General features: G+C 41.0%; 2 protein-coding genes across 2 annotated transcripts in view; both read left to right on the top strand.

Moving 5' to 3' along the window:
- Positions 1-17,691, top strand: part of DMXL1 (Dmx like 1) — a 259,666-nt gene that overhangs the window by 175,452 nt on the left and 66,523 nt on the right. The gene's annotated exons all lie outside the window — the stretch shown is intronic.
- TNFAIP8 (TNF alpha induced protein 8) overlaps positions 1-17,691 on the top strand; it is a 119,671-nt gene that overhangs the window by 33,853 nt on the left and 68,127 nt on the right. The gene's annotated exons all lie outside the window — the stretch shown is intronic.

Genomic DNA, 17,691 nt, shown 5'->3' on the forward strand with positions numbered 1-17,691 from the left:
CACAAACCCGTGTACCCTGCATCAGCAGGCGGACTCTCAATCACTGTGCCACCAGGGAAGCCCTAGTGCAACTTTTATAAAATTCTTTTACTGGCTTTTGTGTTTTCAGTGTCAGGATGGAGCCAAACACACAGATGCATAGCTTCTGCTAGGGGTCCCTCGTTGAGAAAATTTCCGGAAAAGTGGATAGACACATCTAGTTAAGCATCCATCTTTATCCATTCATACCATAATCTTTCATTCTAAGTTGGCTATTTTTCTTTTTTTTTAACGATTCTAATTGGAGATGCATTGTAATGTTGTAGTCCTTCCCCTAAAACTCCTGCTATTAAATTGTGTATCCTGCAATCAATTGAATCAAAATACTATGTATTTTAGTAAGTGTGTGTGTATGTGTATGTAGATGCCCTTCAAGACTTATTTGGAAATGATTCTTATTCTAATTTAATGATGAAAATATAGTTGTTATTTTCGCATTGAAGCAGTCTTGAAACAAGCCAGAGTTTTACAGCCACACTGTGTTTATCATCAGCTACTACTCTCCTTTAGAGTCTGCACATGTAATTTAAAAACACACATTCATTTACTGAAGAGCCCCTTTTCAAGGAGAAATCAAGTCACAAACAGCACCTTGAGAAGTACTAATGCCAGTTCACTTAGAATTACAGAATTTAGAAGCTGATTCCAACCTCCTTAACTTGCAGAGGAGGACTGTAACTCATGACTCAACACGTGGTATTTTGTGCATCATGCCCAACTGATAATTGATAGTAAAAGAATATTATTAAGTGAATATTGCAGAGCTCTAAGGCACACTTGAGTCATGAAATGACAGCGTCAGTGCAAACGACAGCTTTCCCTCCTGTCCTGCTGATGTTCTCACAACCTGCTACCTGCAAATTCTTTTACGGTAACCTGCGTCATTTCCCAGGGGTTTGGCATTGGCAAGTCTAGCCCCTCACACCTGTTTCTCGCTTTCTGTTTAATTCATACAAATCTCCTGTATTTTTCTCTCCACCACTCTTCCGCCACCTTTAATTTTTAGTTTCTCAGCTGGTGTGCAGTACATCACGCAGGCTGCCCTCTCCTGCCTCTTGGCACCAAAAGGCTTCCATTACATCAGGGGTGGCCTTGTGAGTAGGTCTTAAACAGTTGGCACTTAATAAATGTTCTTGGCTGTCTTAGCTTTTTTGGTTTCTCTTAAGACTGTTCCAATAGTGCACTGGCAGGCTGTCTGAGCCAGTGTGCCCCTCTGTGCCCCATAGAAGCTGACTTATTTTCTTTCCAGCTATCATTTACCTAGCTGAAAAACAAAAGTAGTTGTGCATGTGTGTAATAAAATGGTTAAAACTGCTTCTTGTTAGCTGTCAACCAGTATTGAAGGAGACAGTTATTTACATTTTCCGTTGCTTTTTGCGAAATGCAAAGATCAAAGACCTCTGCTGCAGTTTCCTCAACTAAAACCACAGCTTCCTTCCTCTGGATTAAAAGCCTCTGTAACATGCCTAAGTATTCGGTTTTTCTCACCCTGAGTGGCAAATAATAGTTTTATTGGACCAGGATGACATGTGGCCACTTCATCTGTGGGTGCCCGTGTATCTCTGAACGGAAACCCTTGCAACACGCTTAGAGGTCTATTTAGAAGCATATTTTGTCTTTCTTTCTTACAGGAAAAAAAGACTGTGGGCGTGCTTCTCACTAGTTTTCAACTTTTTTTGGTTATGAACCCTTCTGAGCATCTGATGAAAGTTTGAGGGGGGTGAGGCGTGGTGACCCAGGATAGCCGTGGTTCATTCCAGCACATTCTCCGAAAGTGATACCCTTTCAAGGGTTGTTTAAATAATATGTTAACAAGATGGCTCCTCAGACTAATGAAAAGATAACAGTAGAGGAATTAGGGTAAGAGCAAGGGTGGGCAGTTCTACACCTGATTGAAGCATCAGTGCTCAGACTGTGGGAGGGGCAAAGGAGACCAAGTGGGGTCATTTGGTGACACCCCCCCCCCAACAAAAGGCACAGCAGCACCCCAGTCTCAGGACATTCTGATGCCCCCAGAGCCCACTCGGGGGCTGCTAGGGATCTGCAGGCCTCAGGTTGGAAAGTTCTGCTCTCGGGCTTGATGGGAGTTATGTGTGGACCCAAGAAACCTAGGGTGGGCCATTACCTGAATTTCAGCTCTAATGCTTCACAGGTGTGAGGCCTTGCCTGTCAAGTTACTTCACTTCTTTTAAGTCATTGTTTTCCCACGGAAAGTGGAAAGAAAGAAAACCAGGCACACAGGATGGTGGGAGGCCTAACTGGGATGACATGAATAAAACACCTGGCATGTTCAGCAAATGGCTCTTCTTTTCCCTTTCTTTGTCCATCTTTGGCTTCTTTTGTGGGGAGACATTTTCTTCCCCAAGGAGATGGATTTCACAGAGTAACAGAAATCCCTAGCTGCACTGGGGCTAATTGTATCTCAGAACTCAGATGCCTTTGTAGAGGTTGGGAAATAGATGTCACTCCTCCACGCTCCTCTCCCCCAAGATGTCCCCGGGGGCACTGGAGCTGGCTCTGTCTCTGGTAGGCACTGCATGAAGACTGGAAAGGCAGGGGGCCCATCCTGGGAGGGCCCCGAGGAGAGGGAGCCTGGTGCTCACTCATGGAAATGGAACCTCTCCCTAGGACAGTAACCGCAGCAGAAGACACTCCACTGGGGAAGGCAAAGCAGGGCAGCGCCCCCTAGAGGATTCCAGCTCTCCACAGTAGAGAGGAGAAAGGTCTCAAAGCTTGGAGAACACAGAGAACCAAACCTGGCTGGGCTAAAGCCTAGTCTTAGAGCTGATGAAAATGCTCTGAGAGCAGGGGTTTACCCTTCCTTTCCTTCTCCTTTTCCTTCCCCTTCTCTTTTCTCCAAGATCCAAAAACACTATACTCCAAAGGCTTAAATATAACCAGCTTTGGTTGGTGTTTGTTTTAAAGGAAACAAAAGGAGTAAATGGCAACGTGAATTTTGAAAGGTAAAATGAGTATGAGTCTAGTGCACGAACCCTTTTATGTCAATAGAAGGGGAAAATAAGGTGATTAGCAAAAGTGCAGTAATATTAGTAAGAAGTGCTGATGCAGGGACCTTGTGGGTGTTGATTCAGGGAGGAGGAACAAAGCTCAGGTTTGTGGAGTTTGGGTATTAAGCAGAAGAATACAAGTATGTACAGACCTGTGGTCCTTTTGAGGTTCGGCAGACTGTTACATCTGTTGCTTCTCCAGGATGATTGCAAAGTACAGAACTGGCTTCCTCCTTGCAAAGTATTTCTTCATCCAGTTTCCATCATATCCTTGAAGTACCTCTCCTTCCCTCCAAAAGAATTCTCCTTCTTTTGCATCCTTTGTATTTCTTTCTTTCTTTTTTTCCCCTGAGCTCTTTTTGTCGTGCTGTTACAAAATAGATGTAGCATCATAATATGGACTATTGAAAATAGCACTAGCTGATAACCCTGTAATTATAACTCAGAATGAGTGTAAATGGAATTCTTATCTAGAACATTTTCAGTGGGAATCCAGGCATTATGTTTATCAAGGGCAAAATGTTGGCTAATGCAGAGCTGTACTAGATCTTTGTGCTTTGGGGTGTTACTTCCACTTTTCTGATAGGCAGAGTTTGATAAGGCCCAGGGTTGGGGGGAAAGTGGACAAACAGGGGCATTCTCAATCTCAAACACTATTGATAAGATTGCAAATTGGTGACTTTCTGGGGAGCAGTCTGGCAATATGTATCAAAATTTGAAACACATATATCTTTTGACCCTGCCATTCCACTTCTAGGAATTCATCCTCAGGTAATAATTGGACACATGCACGAATGTGTCATGCTCAAATGTATTCTTAGGATATCCACTGCAATATTACATGTAACAGAAAAGGATTGGAAACAGCCTAAATGATCATCAAGTTTAACCAAACCTAGATTAACTAAACTTAAATTAGTTATGACACTGCCCCATGGTGGACTAGTGTTGAGCCATGACAGGAAGAAAAAGACCTATATATTCACTTTGAACGTTGCTCATAATATATTATTGAATTCCAAACTAATGTGTGTAATATGATATTTTTTAGGTAAGAGTGAAGGCATTGAGACAAGGAGTAAGCATGCTTGTTTGACATTTAAAATTTTGGAAGAGGGAGGTGGGGGAAACTAGTGAAGGTGGTCAAAGGATACAAACTTCCAGTTATAAGATGAATAAATTCTGGGGATGTAAAGTACAGCATGCTTACTGTAGTCCACAATACGATATAGTATATCTGAAAGTTGCTAAGAGAGTAGATTTAAGAAGTTCCCACCATAAAAAAGAAAAAATTTGTAACTGTGAGGTGATGGAAGCGTTACGTAACCTTATTGTGGTAATCGTCTCGCAATCTGCACATTTATAAAATCACTGTGTTGTACACCTTAACCTAATACAATGTCTATATCAATTATATATCAATAAATCTGGGGAAAAACTTTGGAAGGAAAAAAACCAACGTTATCAGTGATTCTAACTGGGGAAAGATTGGGAAGGATACTATAGTTTGACAGAGCAGCTTGAGCTAGAGTTTGTATTTGTTTTGTTTTGTTTTTTAAATTATTTTTTGTTTGAGCCAGGGTTTGGAAACGGAGATCTGGATTCAAATCCTGGCTCTGCTCCTTCCTAGTGTCATGACCTTGACATTTTGCTTAACCTCTCTTTCTCTGTGCGGTAGAACTCATCATGGCACTGACCTCATATTGTGAGGATTAAAATCAGAGTAAAAAATATAAGGTACTGGGCTTCCCTGGTGGCGCAGTGGTTGAGAGTCCGCCTGCCGATGCGGGGGACACGGGTTCGTGCCCGGGTCCGGGAAGATCCCACATGCCGCGGAGCGGCTGGGCCCGTGAGCCATGGCCGCTGAGCCTGCGCGTCCGGAGCCTGTGCTCCGCAACGGGAGAGGCCGCAACAGTGAGAGCCCGCGTACCACAAAAAAAAAAAAATATATATATATATATATATATAAGTACTTAGTTCACTTGGCACACAGTAACTAGTAAGTGTTCAGCATACTGTAATGTTTATAAAGAAAATGTCTTACTTTTATCATTACAGAAAAAGGAAAGCTATTTCAGTGGGAAGTGGTGGTTTGGGTTAAGAAGCTTAAGTAACATTCTCAAGAGCTAAAAGTAATCGCCACAGGGAACAGATTTGTTAACAGGGAAGAGTAAGAACTTGTCAAGTTTGGGAAATAAGAATGTGAAAGAATATCAAAGGGCAGAGGGAACCTAAAGGCAAATGGGGCAAGTTAAAGTTCTGTAGACACTAAGCAGGATGCAAATCTTTAAAGAGAAAATAAAGTTAATTGGGACAATCTGTACTTGGAAAAAAGGCTATTCAATAAAAATCAGGACAAATACTTGTTTTGATTGTAATTATAATCTTTTTTTTGGCTTCAATATTAAAAGGGGTTAAATATATTGAAAGGATATTATATAAAGTAAAAATGGTTGACAATACTCCAGGAACTTTCCAGAACAGTTGGATAAGAGTGGAGAGCTTTGTATTTGTCATTTTTTGTCATAGTTAGTTCAAGGTCAATAATTTATGTTTGATTTCAAAGCTACTTAAAATTTCCAGAGAAAATTATTTTCTACTTATTTTAAAAGTCCACTTTTTGAAATCAGCCAGTCTCAAAGGATTTTTCCGGAAACCTTAAAGACAATTGGAAGTCTGGCTGGGAGCGCTCAATTTATAAAAGACACAAGGCTTGGAGCAGCTTCTTTCGGGGCCGGGGTGCGGGTGGAAAGAGAGAGGAGAGTGGGGAGACCACTATTGCCAGACCTGCCAGGGTGCTGAGGCTTCCGGAAGGATCCCATAGTAGGCACAGGTTTTACCATTTTGTTTTATTCTACAGGTGCCCTACAACAGGGGAGGGTGCAGCATTTGTTGAAGTTTAATACACTCTAGAATATGGGAGCTGCCTTATTAACCTGTGATTGATTTAATAGAATTCTCAGCACCTTTAATAACTTCATTAAAGTACAGACAATGTATGCTTCTTTTCTTTTTTTCCTAGTTTTATTGAGGTATATATGGTATCTAACATTGTGTGAGCTTAAGGTATTCAATGTAGTGATTTTATATATGTATATATTGCAAAACGTTTGCCACAATAAGCTTGGTTAATGCATCTATCACTTCATATAGTTATAATTTTTTTCATGTGGTGAGAACTTTTAAGATCTGCTGTGTCGAATATACAATACAGTATTGTTAAATTTAGTCACCATGCTGTATATCTCCATGATTTATTCATCTTATAATTGGAGGTTTATACCCTTTGATTACCTTCACCTATTCCCTCCTCCACCCCCTCCCCTCTGGCAACCACTCTCTGTTTCTGAGTTTGGGGTTTTTTGGATTCTATGCATAAGTGACATCATACAGTATTTGTCTTTCCCTGCCTGACTTATTTCATTAGCTTAAGGCCCTTGAGTTCCATTCCAGTTGTTGCAAATGGCAGGATTTTCTTTTTTATGGCTGAATCATTTTCTTTACCCATCATGCATTGATGGACACTTAGATTGTTTCCATGTCTTGACTATTGTAGATAATGCTGCAGTGAACATGGGGGTACAGATATCTCTCTGACATAATTTCATTTCTTTTGATATAACCCAGAAGTGGAATTGCTTGATCATATAGTAGTTCTGATTTTCATTTTTTGAGGAGCCTTCATACCGTTTTCTACAGTGGCTGCACCAATTTACATTCCCACCAGCAGTGCACAAGCCTTCCCTTTTCTCCATATCCTGTCAGCAGTATCTTGTCTTTCTGATGATAGCCATTCTGACAGGTGGGAGGTGATCTCTCATTGTGGTTTTGATTTGCAATTTCCTGATGATTAGTGATATTGAGTACTTTTTTCATGTACCTGTTGGCTATTTAAATGTCTTCTTTGGAAAAATGTTTATTCAATTCCTTTTCCCATTTAAAAATCAGATTATTGGGACTTCCCTTGTGGTCCAGTGGTTAAGACTCTGCGCTTCCACTTCAGGGGGTATGGGTTCAATCCCTGGTCGGGGAACTAAAATCCCATGTGCCATGCAGTATGCCCCCCACTAAAAAAGTCAGATTATTGTTTTTATTAAGTTATATGAGTTCCATATATATATATATGGATATCAACAAAACTTATCAGATATGTGGTTTGCAAATATTTTCTTCCATTCCATAGATTGCCTTTTCATTTTTGTTGATCGTTTCTGTTGCCGTGCAGAAGCTTTTTAGTTTGATGTAGTCCCACTTGTTTATCTTTGCTTTCCTTGCTTGCGCTTTTGGTGTCATACCCATGAGATCATTGCTACGGCCAATGTTAAGGAGTTTTACTCTGTGTTTAGTTTTAAATCTTACATTTAATCCATTCTGTGAGTGGTGTCAGATAGGGGTCCAGTTTCATTCTTTTGCATGTGACTATCCAGTTTCCAGCACCATTTATTGCAGAGACTGTCTTTTCCCCATTGAATATTCTTGGCTCTCTTGTCAAATACTAGTTGACTATATATGCATGGGTTTATTTCTGGGCTGTCTATTCTGTTCCATTGATCTATGTGTCTGTTTTTATGCCACTATCATATTGTTTTGATTACTACAGCTTTGTAATATATTTTGAAACCAGGAAGTGTGATGCCTCCAGCTTTGTCTTCTTTCTCAGGACTGCTTTGGCAATTTGGATTTTTTTGTGGTTGCATATGAATTTTAGGATTGTTTTTTTCCTATTTCTGTAAAAAATGCCCCTGCAGTCTTTATAAGGATTGCATTGAATCTATAGATGGCTTTGGGTAATATGGAAATTTTAACAATTTTAATTCTTCCATTTTATGAGTGCAAGATATCTTGCCATTTACTTGCATCTTCTTCAGTTTCTTTCATCAGCGACTTATAGTTTTTAGTGTAAAGTTCTCTCACCTCTTTGGTTAAGTTTATTCCTAAGTATTTTATTTTTGATGATACTATAAACATTTTCTTAATTTCTATTTTGTATAGTTCATGGTTAGTGTTTGGAAATGCAACTGATTTTTGCGTATTGACTATGTATCCTGCAACCTTACTGGGTTTATTAGTTCTAACAGTCTTTAGGTGGAATCTTTAGGATCTTCTGTATATAAGATCATGTCATGTACAGAGACATGTATGCTTCTTTTAAATTCTGAGATTGTATATTACGAAGCAGCCCTATGATGGGGTGGTTTTAGTTGGTACAAATAAACAGAACGTGATCCTTGTGCTTAAGAAGTTCATACTCTGGGGAGACAAAGCTAAAGCACATGAAACATTTTCATGCGTCTAGCTTGGCTGATTCATTTATTCAACAAATACTTGAGTGCTTACTATGTGCCAGGTATTTGTGTATCAGGTTGGAGTTAAGGGCAAAATCAAGTTAAATTTTCTACACTGTAGAATAATAATTACTCCACACTGTTGAAGAATTTGTTCAAATGCAATTAGCCTACAATACAGTAGTGGCAATTGTAGCATAATGGTTATGAATGGCCTGTGTTTGTTTTGTTCACCCATGGATCTCCAGCAAGTGGGACAGGATCTGTCTCATAGTAACCATTTAGTAACAGCTGTGGACTGAATTAATACTCATAACAATAGTCCATGCCCTTTGGGAACTTACAAACTAGTGGTAAAGCAGTTTTTCTCAGGAGATATGTCCTATACAATTTTTTTTTTCCTTTTTCTCTCTCATGAACACAAACAGGTTTCTTTGACAAATAAGTGGTGCTCTATCATGTGGGACTTCTCATTTTCATTCCTCAAGAGGGGTGCTAGATATAGCACATAGCATTTCCTAAACTCATTTGAACATTAATGTATATGGTCCTGGCATCTTTGGGAGAGGTGGATTTGGCCATAAAAGTCCCAGGAAATCTGGAGAAGGAACATGCCAGGAGTACAGGGAACTTTATCTCTTAGACTCACTGATCTATCTCTAGCGCCAAAAACAATGCTTGGCACTGCTTAATAAATTTGGGGGGAGGAAGGGGAGCACCCCAGATTCAAAGATGAGAGGTCTCAGTAGGGTAGTTTTGCCTTAGACAATTTTTAACATCTATCTAGCTATCTAGCTATCTATCTATCTAACTATCTATGAATAAATAAATGCAATAAAGGATTCAAAGTGAGCGACATGGGTCTTGATTCAGACATGGAGAATGGGACTCTCAGATCCAGGTCACAGAGGTTAGTGTGAGCAGAGAGTGTTTGGGGGAGGTAGTGGAAGTTGGTCCGACTAGAGTTTTGAGGTTGTGTAGTGGGAAATAGTGAGGAGAATTCTGGATGACAGGAGCCTTCAGAGGTGTGCAGAAGAGTTGGGAGCGTCACAAAGAGGGAACTCTTGCAGATTTTTTAGCAGAAGAGGGACAACTTGAAAGCAGAACTGAAAGAAGATTTGACATCTGTGTGCAAGATGGGTTGCAGTTATGTGAGCTGTTTTGAGCCAGAGGCACTTGCAAATCCAAGAGTGAGAAATGAGAGAATCTGAGCAAGGACAATAGAGCATTAGGGAGAGACTTCAAAGAAGAATCAGTAAAGCATGGTGATTGTGAGGAGTCAAAGCTGAACTCCAGGATTAATTTTGGGCAAGTTCAAAGACATACACAGTGTCCTGTGGTCTTGTTGATGGAGTCTGGGATGAAACTGGATATCACACATCCTCTCTATATCTGGGAAACTTTCTCCTAACCTAGCATTTCCAACCCAAATCATTGAGAACTTCAAACACTTTTAATGGGTGGTGTTCAAGTCATTGATTTTGGTTCTTTTTGGAGAACCAGGGGAGGCAGCATTTTGTGGTGGTTAAGACCATGGGCTTTGGTGCCAGAGAGAAATGGGTCCAAGTCCTGGCTTTACCTTGGATAAGTTTCTTAAAGTGCATAAGCCTCAATAACCTTATGTACCAAATGGGGATAGTACTGACATCTCCTTTACAACTGTACACATTGTTAACACTCAGTATACAAATTGCTGGTTAGTGTCCTTCCTGAACTGGGAGAAGAATCACTATAATGTTTGTATGCATATGTCTACTTGCATTTTTCCAAATTAAAGAACAGCAGTCAATCTGTTAGCACAATCTGTTGGCACATGGTTGACGGGAAAGCCACAGCCAGAGACCAGGCAGTTAGGGGAATAGTGCCCTCCGGGGCAGTGCCATGCCATTCTCTGCAAAAATTGGAGCTAAGCCCAGTGTTGTGGAACATACTGAAGCTGGCAGAGGACACAGAGGTATAAGGGGAGGAGGGAAGAATTTGGGCTGTTCATGGCCTTGGAGTTTTTGCACAGGACTCAAACTTTGCTGTCAGCTCCAGGTAGGTTCCTGGTAATGTCATCTACTGCAAAGATGAGCCCCCCCGAGGAAGGGCTTGATTTCAGTTCCCCTGTGGGTTCTCTGTCTTTCCAGCCCACAGATGGTTTGTTTGCTTGTTTATTATTTTTAATGAACTCAGCATTTCTCCAAGGCCGGTTTACTGGTGCTCATTAAAGAGATGGCAGCTCCAAAGTTTCTTCATTGTACAGCTGGCGTTGTTACCCTTTGAGGACATAGTCCTGTTTTTCCTATCTGTGAAGCTTTGTTTCTAAATCACCCCAACTGCGGAGTATTGGCAGATACAGTGTCAAGATTCAAGTAAATGTTTATGCTGTAGTTCCTGTCCAATCAAAAGGAAAAAGAAGTTGGCAGATCAGAGTTACAGTTAACCTTTTTCCATTTCCTCTACCTTTTTTTGGTTTACTGTAATTATGTAGATTCTAATACCAAGATAAGAATACTCTAATTTGGAGGAACATAATGCATTTTTGTGTTGCCTTAAATTGATTTAGGGACTTCCTTGATATCATTGATACACTCTAGGGCAGAGATTCTCACACTAGGCTGCATATTTTAGAATCTCCTGACTTTCAAAAATTCAGATACCCAGCACCTAGCCCAAATGAATTAAATCAAAATCTTGGGAGGTAGGGGAGTGTAGGATAGGGTGAGACTTGGAATCAGTAGTTTTCAAAAGTCCTCAAGTCCTTCCAGTGTGTAGCCAAGAACCAGTGCTTTAGAACAGTGGTTCTCAACCAGGAGCAATTTTGCCCTCAACCTCCAGGGGACATTTAGCAATGTCTGGAGACTCTTTTGGTTGTCACAACTAGGGGAGGGGTGTCCTACTGGCATCTACTGGGTAGAAATCGGAGATGCAGCTAAACAACCTGTGGTGGAGCAATTCACAGGACAGCTCCACCATAACAAATAATCCCTGGGCTCTAAATGTCAATAGTACTGAGGTTGGGAGACAGTGCTCTAGAATAAACAGGCCTAAGAAATGAGATGTGCCAGAGCAATGTATATACCCATTGTGAGGAAAGCATAGCACGTAGAAATTTACATTTTTGGCCTCCCAGCAAGATGAGGGGAGGGAAGTGCCTTAGTAAATGCCACTACCTCTTGAGTCTTCTGTGTCTGCCATCACAGGGGTCTGATAATGTGGTCCTGGCCTGTCCTTGTAGCTGGTGCATCTCCTGGTTCTGATTTTTTAGACAGACTGTCTTCCTGTGGTTCCATAAGTTTATTGCACTGGAATGACTTGGAATTTAACCTATGTAAACTAGCCAAAATAAATAATTTTTAAATAAGCTTTTTTAAAAAAAAATAAATTTATTTATTTATTTTTGGCTGCTTTGGGTCTTCGTTGATGAGCACGGGCTTTCTGTAGTTGCGATGAGCAGGGGCTACTCTTCGTTGCGGTGCGTGGGCTTCTCACTGCAGTGGCTTCTCTTGTTGTGGAGCACAGGCTCTAGGCACGCGGGCTTCAGTAGTTGTGGCGTTTGGGCTCAGTGATTGTGGCTCGTGGACTCTACAGCGCAGGTTCTGTAGCTGTGGCACACGGGCTTAGTTGCTCCGCAGCATGTGGGATCTCCTTGGACCAGGGCTCAAACCCGTGTCCCCTGCATTGGCAGGTGGATTCTTAACCACTGTGCCACCAGGGGAGTCCCTAAATAAGCTTTTGAGTTGCTTGTTTTTTTAAACAAAGTTTTCTAAAATTAAGGAGTGAACCATTTGAAAGTGATTATGTATGGGCTATAAGAAATATGATTTTATGTGCTGTAGAGCGTTCTTTCTTTTCTTTTGATTGGGTAAGAGGAGCCTAGGGAAGCCATTTTTAATTTAACTGCAGTATAGTTTTCTTTAATTTTGAGACATTCAGGAGTACTTTTATAGCAGGTTCTTTACCCTACATTTATTATATTGTGTAATTAATTTAATGAACTTGATCTCCCTCTGCACACACCCAGTTTTCCAGAGTGTAACACACATAAAAGATATTTGCCATAAACAAGTTGTCTTTTCCTGGGTACACTTGTCAGATTTCATTGATGTGGTGAAATTTAATGTTAGATATAAACATAACCTATTGAATATACTCAAAACTGTTTGTGTTTCCAAAAACCTATGAAAGTAGGTAGCTAAAGCTCTTCAAGTTGCTCTGAATTCATTGATCGTCATGCAAGTGGTTGATTACCAATTTTTCAAAAAAAATTTTTCCTTTAAAGAGATTTTAAGCAGTACTTTTAATCCTCTACATCAACCTTTTGTACTAGAATTAAATTCATGTATATGAATCTGGGGTTATATCTATAATCGTTTTTCAGTTTTTTCCTTTTTGGGTGGGGTGTACCCTTTGACTCCAATGTAATGCAGTTTATTCATTCAGTAAATATTTCAGGGCCTACTATGAGCATTTTGCGTTAATTAAAATAATGGCTTTAAAATTGTTTTACTCTAGTTTAGTGTGATTTGAGGCACTTTGCCAATACTCTTTTGTGCTGGGTCCCTTTTACACCTAGTGGTTGGAATGTTTTAAATTAAGACTAGAAGAATAACAGCTCATGTAATATTTGGCATGAATACTCCAAACTTCTCTGTTGGGATAACGTATCCCAGTTTTCACTGAGTTTTAGCAATGACTCCATAATCCAAGGGTTACTTTAATTTTAATCTAAGCCTGTTTTTTTGTAGCTGTGCTTTTAAATTAATTTATAATTGCATTTTAAAAATTTCTCTTTGGGTATATAAACATTTGGTTTTCTCTTTTGACTTTGGAGTTTTGTTGAATGAAGTTTGCAGAAAATTAATCCAAATTTATGATGTAGAACTTACTGAAAGCTTGACTGCCATGAGAACCATCACAAGGTGTGCTTAATAACAGGTGTGCTTAATAGTAAATGGTCAGTATTCTGCTGAGACTCTCAGTGTGCATATGTAGGGTGTGTGTATGTGTGTCGGGGGAGAGTGGGAGCTCTTCTCTACTGGGTTTGGGGGACAGGATGGAGAGGAGAAGAATTAAATTAGTGCTTAAGAGTTAAATGGATCAAGCCCAAACCTAGAAGTAGAAATCACCCAGAGACATTCTGGTTTCTTGGAAATGAGGGTTATTGTGAATAATCTGTATATCTATGGGTGTAACTTTTACTGCAATATGCTTGTCTATACCTTCATCATATTAAAGAACAGCTGGGTTGATTGGTAGCCCCTGTCTAGATAGTTTCTAGAATAGGGACCTATTTTTCAGCACATGTAAAAAGAACAGATTTGGTTTGGGGCATATGGGATTACTAAGAGTGGAGAAAGAGTTAATTGTTTCCCAATGTTTGAAAGACATAGAAGAGGGATTAGACATGTTCTTTGTATCCGGAAGATATGGAACCAGAGCCAGTGGATTGAAATACAGGAAAATAGATTCTGTCTCAGCTCAAGGAGTATCCAAAGAGATCATAAACCATAGAGTTGTGAGGAGTTGTGAGGAGTAGGGTGGATGGAGTGAAGAGGTGTAGAAATTCCCTTTCAGTGGAGGTTGTCAGGAAGACCATGAATGGGAAAGGACACAGGGGATTTGGCAGTGGACTAATAGTGGACACTGGACAAGATGATCTTTATGTTCCATTCCTGTCTAGCCATTCTGTGATTTTTAGGGCATATTACCTCCCCTGAGCAATGAAAAATGAAGACACCTGGCATTTGAAGGAGAATTACAGTTTCATTAGTTTAGGGTCCTTAATGACTTTTCCTCTCCAACTTCTGCAAGTCCTCCTGCAACTATACCCCCTCTTCTATAACATCCTTTTCTTTCTCCATGTGGGAACATCCTCATCAACATCAGAATATGTCTTTTTGTCACTCATCTTAAAAAGCAAATGATGCAGAGAAGAATGCACTTGTGCAAAAAATGTCAGCACATTGAGACTCAGAGAGAAAAAGTAAAACAAATGAAAAAGAAACTTCCTAAATCCAAAGTAGCCTTCCAGCTCTCACCTTGCTTCTCTGCTCTTAGGTCCGGTGGAACTTTCCCAAGGACCTATCTCTGCATGTGATCTCCCCTTCTCACTGCCCTCCTCATCCCTCCCCTCCTCCAAAGCTGTTCCTGTCAAGGTCACCAGAGACCTCTATTTTAATGAACCCCGTGGCCACCTCTCCATCCTCATTGCCCTGAGCCTCAGCAAGATTCAGCATCGTTCATCCCTCCCTTCTCTTGAAACACTTTCTTGACTTGGCTTCCAGGGCGTCACACCCACCTTTTCTTCTATCTCCTTAATTCCTCTTTCCGAGGGCCTCTGCCATCTCCATACACTCTGGACAGTGTTTCTTTACCTGACTTGGGTAAAAAATTGAGAGAGAGGCCAGGTCTCACTCAAGTGTAATTAATTCAGAATCTCTGGGGAAGACTCGTGGGCATCAGTTTTTAAATTAAAAAAAATTTTTTTTATGGAAATGTAGTTGATTTACAGTGCTGTGTTGGTTTCTGGTGTACAGCAAAGTGGTTATAGGTTATTACAATATATTGAGTATAGCTCCCTGTGCTATACAATAGGCCCTTGTTGGTTATGTATTTTATAGATGATAGTAGTATGTATATTTTAATCCCCAACTCCTAATTTATCCCTCTCCCCTTTCCCCTTTCATAACCATGCATTTATTTTCTATAGCTGTGTGTCTATTTCTGCTTTGTAAATAAGTTCTTTGCATCATTTTTTTTTATATTCCACACATAAGCAATATCATATGATATTTGTCTTTGACTTACTTCTCTTAGTATGATAATCTCTAGGTCCATCCGTGTTGCTACAAATGGAATTATTTCATTCTTTCATTATTTCATTCTTTTTTATGGCCGAGTAATATTCTATTGTCTATCTGTACCACATTTTCTTTATCCATTCATCTGTCGATGGACCCTCAAGTTGCTTTCATGTCTTGGCTGTTGTAAATAGAGCTGCTGTGAACATTGGGGTGCATGCATCTTTTCGAATTACAATTTTCTCCAGATATATGCTCAGGAATGGGATTGCTGGATCATATGGTAGCTCTCTTTTTAGTTTTTTAAGAAAACTCCATACTGTTCTCCATAGTGGCTGTACCAATTTACATTCCCACCAACAGTGTAGGAGGGTTCCTTTTTCTCCACATTTTGTTTTGCTTGTTTGTTTTTGTTTCTGTTACCTGGCTATACTAACGTGCAGCCAGGATTGAGAATCCAGGTGATTTCATCTAGTCCCACGGAATAAATACCAAATTCTAGCTAATGACTCCCAAGTTAACGTATGTCACACATCTTCTCCGAACTCCAGACGTGGTGATTCTGTTGTCTCTTTTAAATTTCCTCTAGGAATAGACTTCTTGATTCCACTGCCACCCTCCTTCTCCCCTCACCCAAACCTGCTCCTCTCCTGGGTTTGTCCTTCTCTGTCAGCACATTTGTATACAGAGCTCTCAGGCGAAAACCTTTGGCGGCATGTTGATCCCTCATCATTTCACAGTTAGTCCAACAGCCAGTCCTGTTCGTTTTTCTTCCAAAGAATATCCCACATCTCACCACTTCTCCTGCTACCACCGTTTCTCATCTCAATGGCCTCAGTAGCCTCCTAACGCCCCCTGTGCTCTTGCCTCCCCCTTCAGCCACTTTTCATGTAGTCAGAGTGCTCTTAGCCATCAGACCGTGTCACTCCTTTGCTCTAACCCCCCCCCTGTGCCTTCCCATCACAATCAATAAAGTCCACCCTCCTTACCCTGAGCTAGAGGGCTCCCTTGACCTGGCCTTGGCCTAACTCTCCAACCTCATCTCTTACCACCCCTGCTTCCTTCACTCCTCTTGGACCACATTACCTTGCTGGCTCCTCAAGCTCTTCCAAGCTTGTTCCTACCTCAGAACCTTTGCACCTACCCTTCCCTCTGCCTGGAAGGCCCTTCCTCTTAGCTCGTTCCTTGGCTCTCTCCCTCACTCTTCAGATACCACGCCATCCAAAATGTTCCTCTCCCCCCATTACCCTCTCCCTTTCTTCTAGTTTATTTTTTCCTTCCACAGCATTTATCTCTGCTTGACATCCTGTTTTTCTGGCTGTTTCACTAGAACTTTTGTCACTGCTCTGTCCCCAGCACTGTAAGCAGTGCCCATACACAGTAGATGACCAGTAAATACTTTTGACTGAACAACAGAATGCCACTTGTGTAACCTTGTGTTTTGTCACTTCTGTGGCCCTTGGCCCCTCTTCCAGCCGCTGAGCAGACCACGCTGGCTTATGGCCAGGATCTCCTGCCAGGTTGATCTCAGAACCTTCTCTCTTCTGCTGCCTCCCATTTGGGCCCTGCCTGCTCACAGACGACTCCAGAAATATCAAGGGGTGGGGAAGAAGTCAAGCAGCATCTGGCATTTAAATGGTGGGTGCATGGCCACCGTTCAGTTCCTTCTTGACGGCTCAGCACAAATCCCTACTGCTCCTGGTTTCTATATGCAGTCTTTTCCTTCACAATCCACCCTCCTGGTTTCTTTCTTTTCTCTCTCTGTCCCTTCTCAGTCTCCTCTGCAGGCTCCTTCCTCTTCTTTGTCCATCCCTTAAATGTCAGTATTTCTTAGGGCTGTGTCTGGGTTCTCTGCCCTTCTTATTCCACTCTGTCCCTTCATGATCCCTTCCATTCCTAGGTCTTCAGAGTCTCTACATGGTAATGACTTCCAAAGTTATATTTCAAGCCTAAGCTAGCCTTGTCTGTCCAGTTGTAAAGTGTTTATCAATACTTGGATATCTCACAGGCAACTCAAATTTGATGGGAAGTAAGCTGAACTTACTTTCTCTTTGAATTTTCCCCTCAGTAGAGGATCCAACTGACTATCCAGAAGCCTGGAGGGCACCTTCCTGTGCATCAATCAGTTGCCAATATTATAAGTTCTCCCATTAAATAGCTGTAGAATCTGTACGCTTCTTGTCACAGCCTACTGCCACCAACTAAGACCAGATCTCCACCATCATCTCTTACCTAGATTCCCTTAAGGACAGTTGACATGCCACACGCCCCCCTACTCCCACCTCCATACCAGTCTGGCTCCCTGTGCTGCTCTTGGTCTTTATAAAATATCCATCTGATTGTGTCATCCCCCGCTTAAGATACCTTATTAGAGTTTTGATAAAGTCTAAAATTTTAAGTAGGGCTTATAAGATCTTTAATAACCTGTTCTCAAACTGACTGTAGCTGTTAGAGTATCTTGGAAGTATCTGGTTCCTTCCCTTCCTCCTTCATACCCCATCCTACCTCCCCAGGGGCTACCATTGAGTAAGGCCTCAATAAATAGTGGTTGAATGAATGTGGGAAGGCAGAGGC

This window comes from Tursiops truncatus, chromosome 3 (genome assembly GCF_011762595.2).
Source record: "Tursiops truncatus isolate mTurTru1 chromosome 3, mTurTru1.mat.Y, whole genome shotgun sequence".
Lineage (NCBI taxonomy): Eukaryota > Metazoa > Chordata > Mammalia > Artiodactyla > Delphinidae > Tursiops > Tursiops truncatus.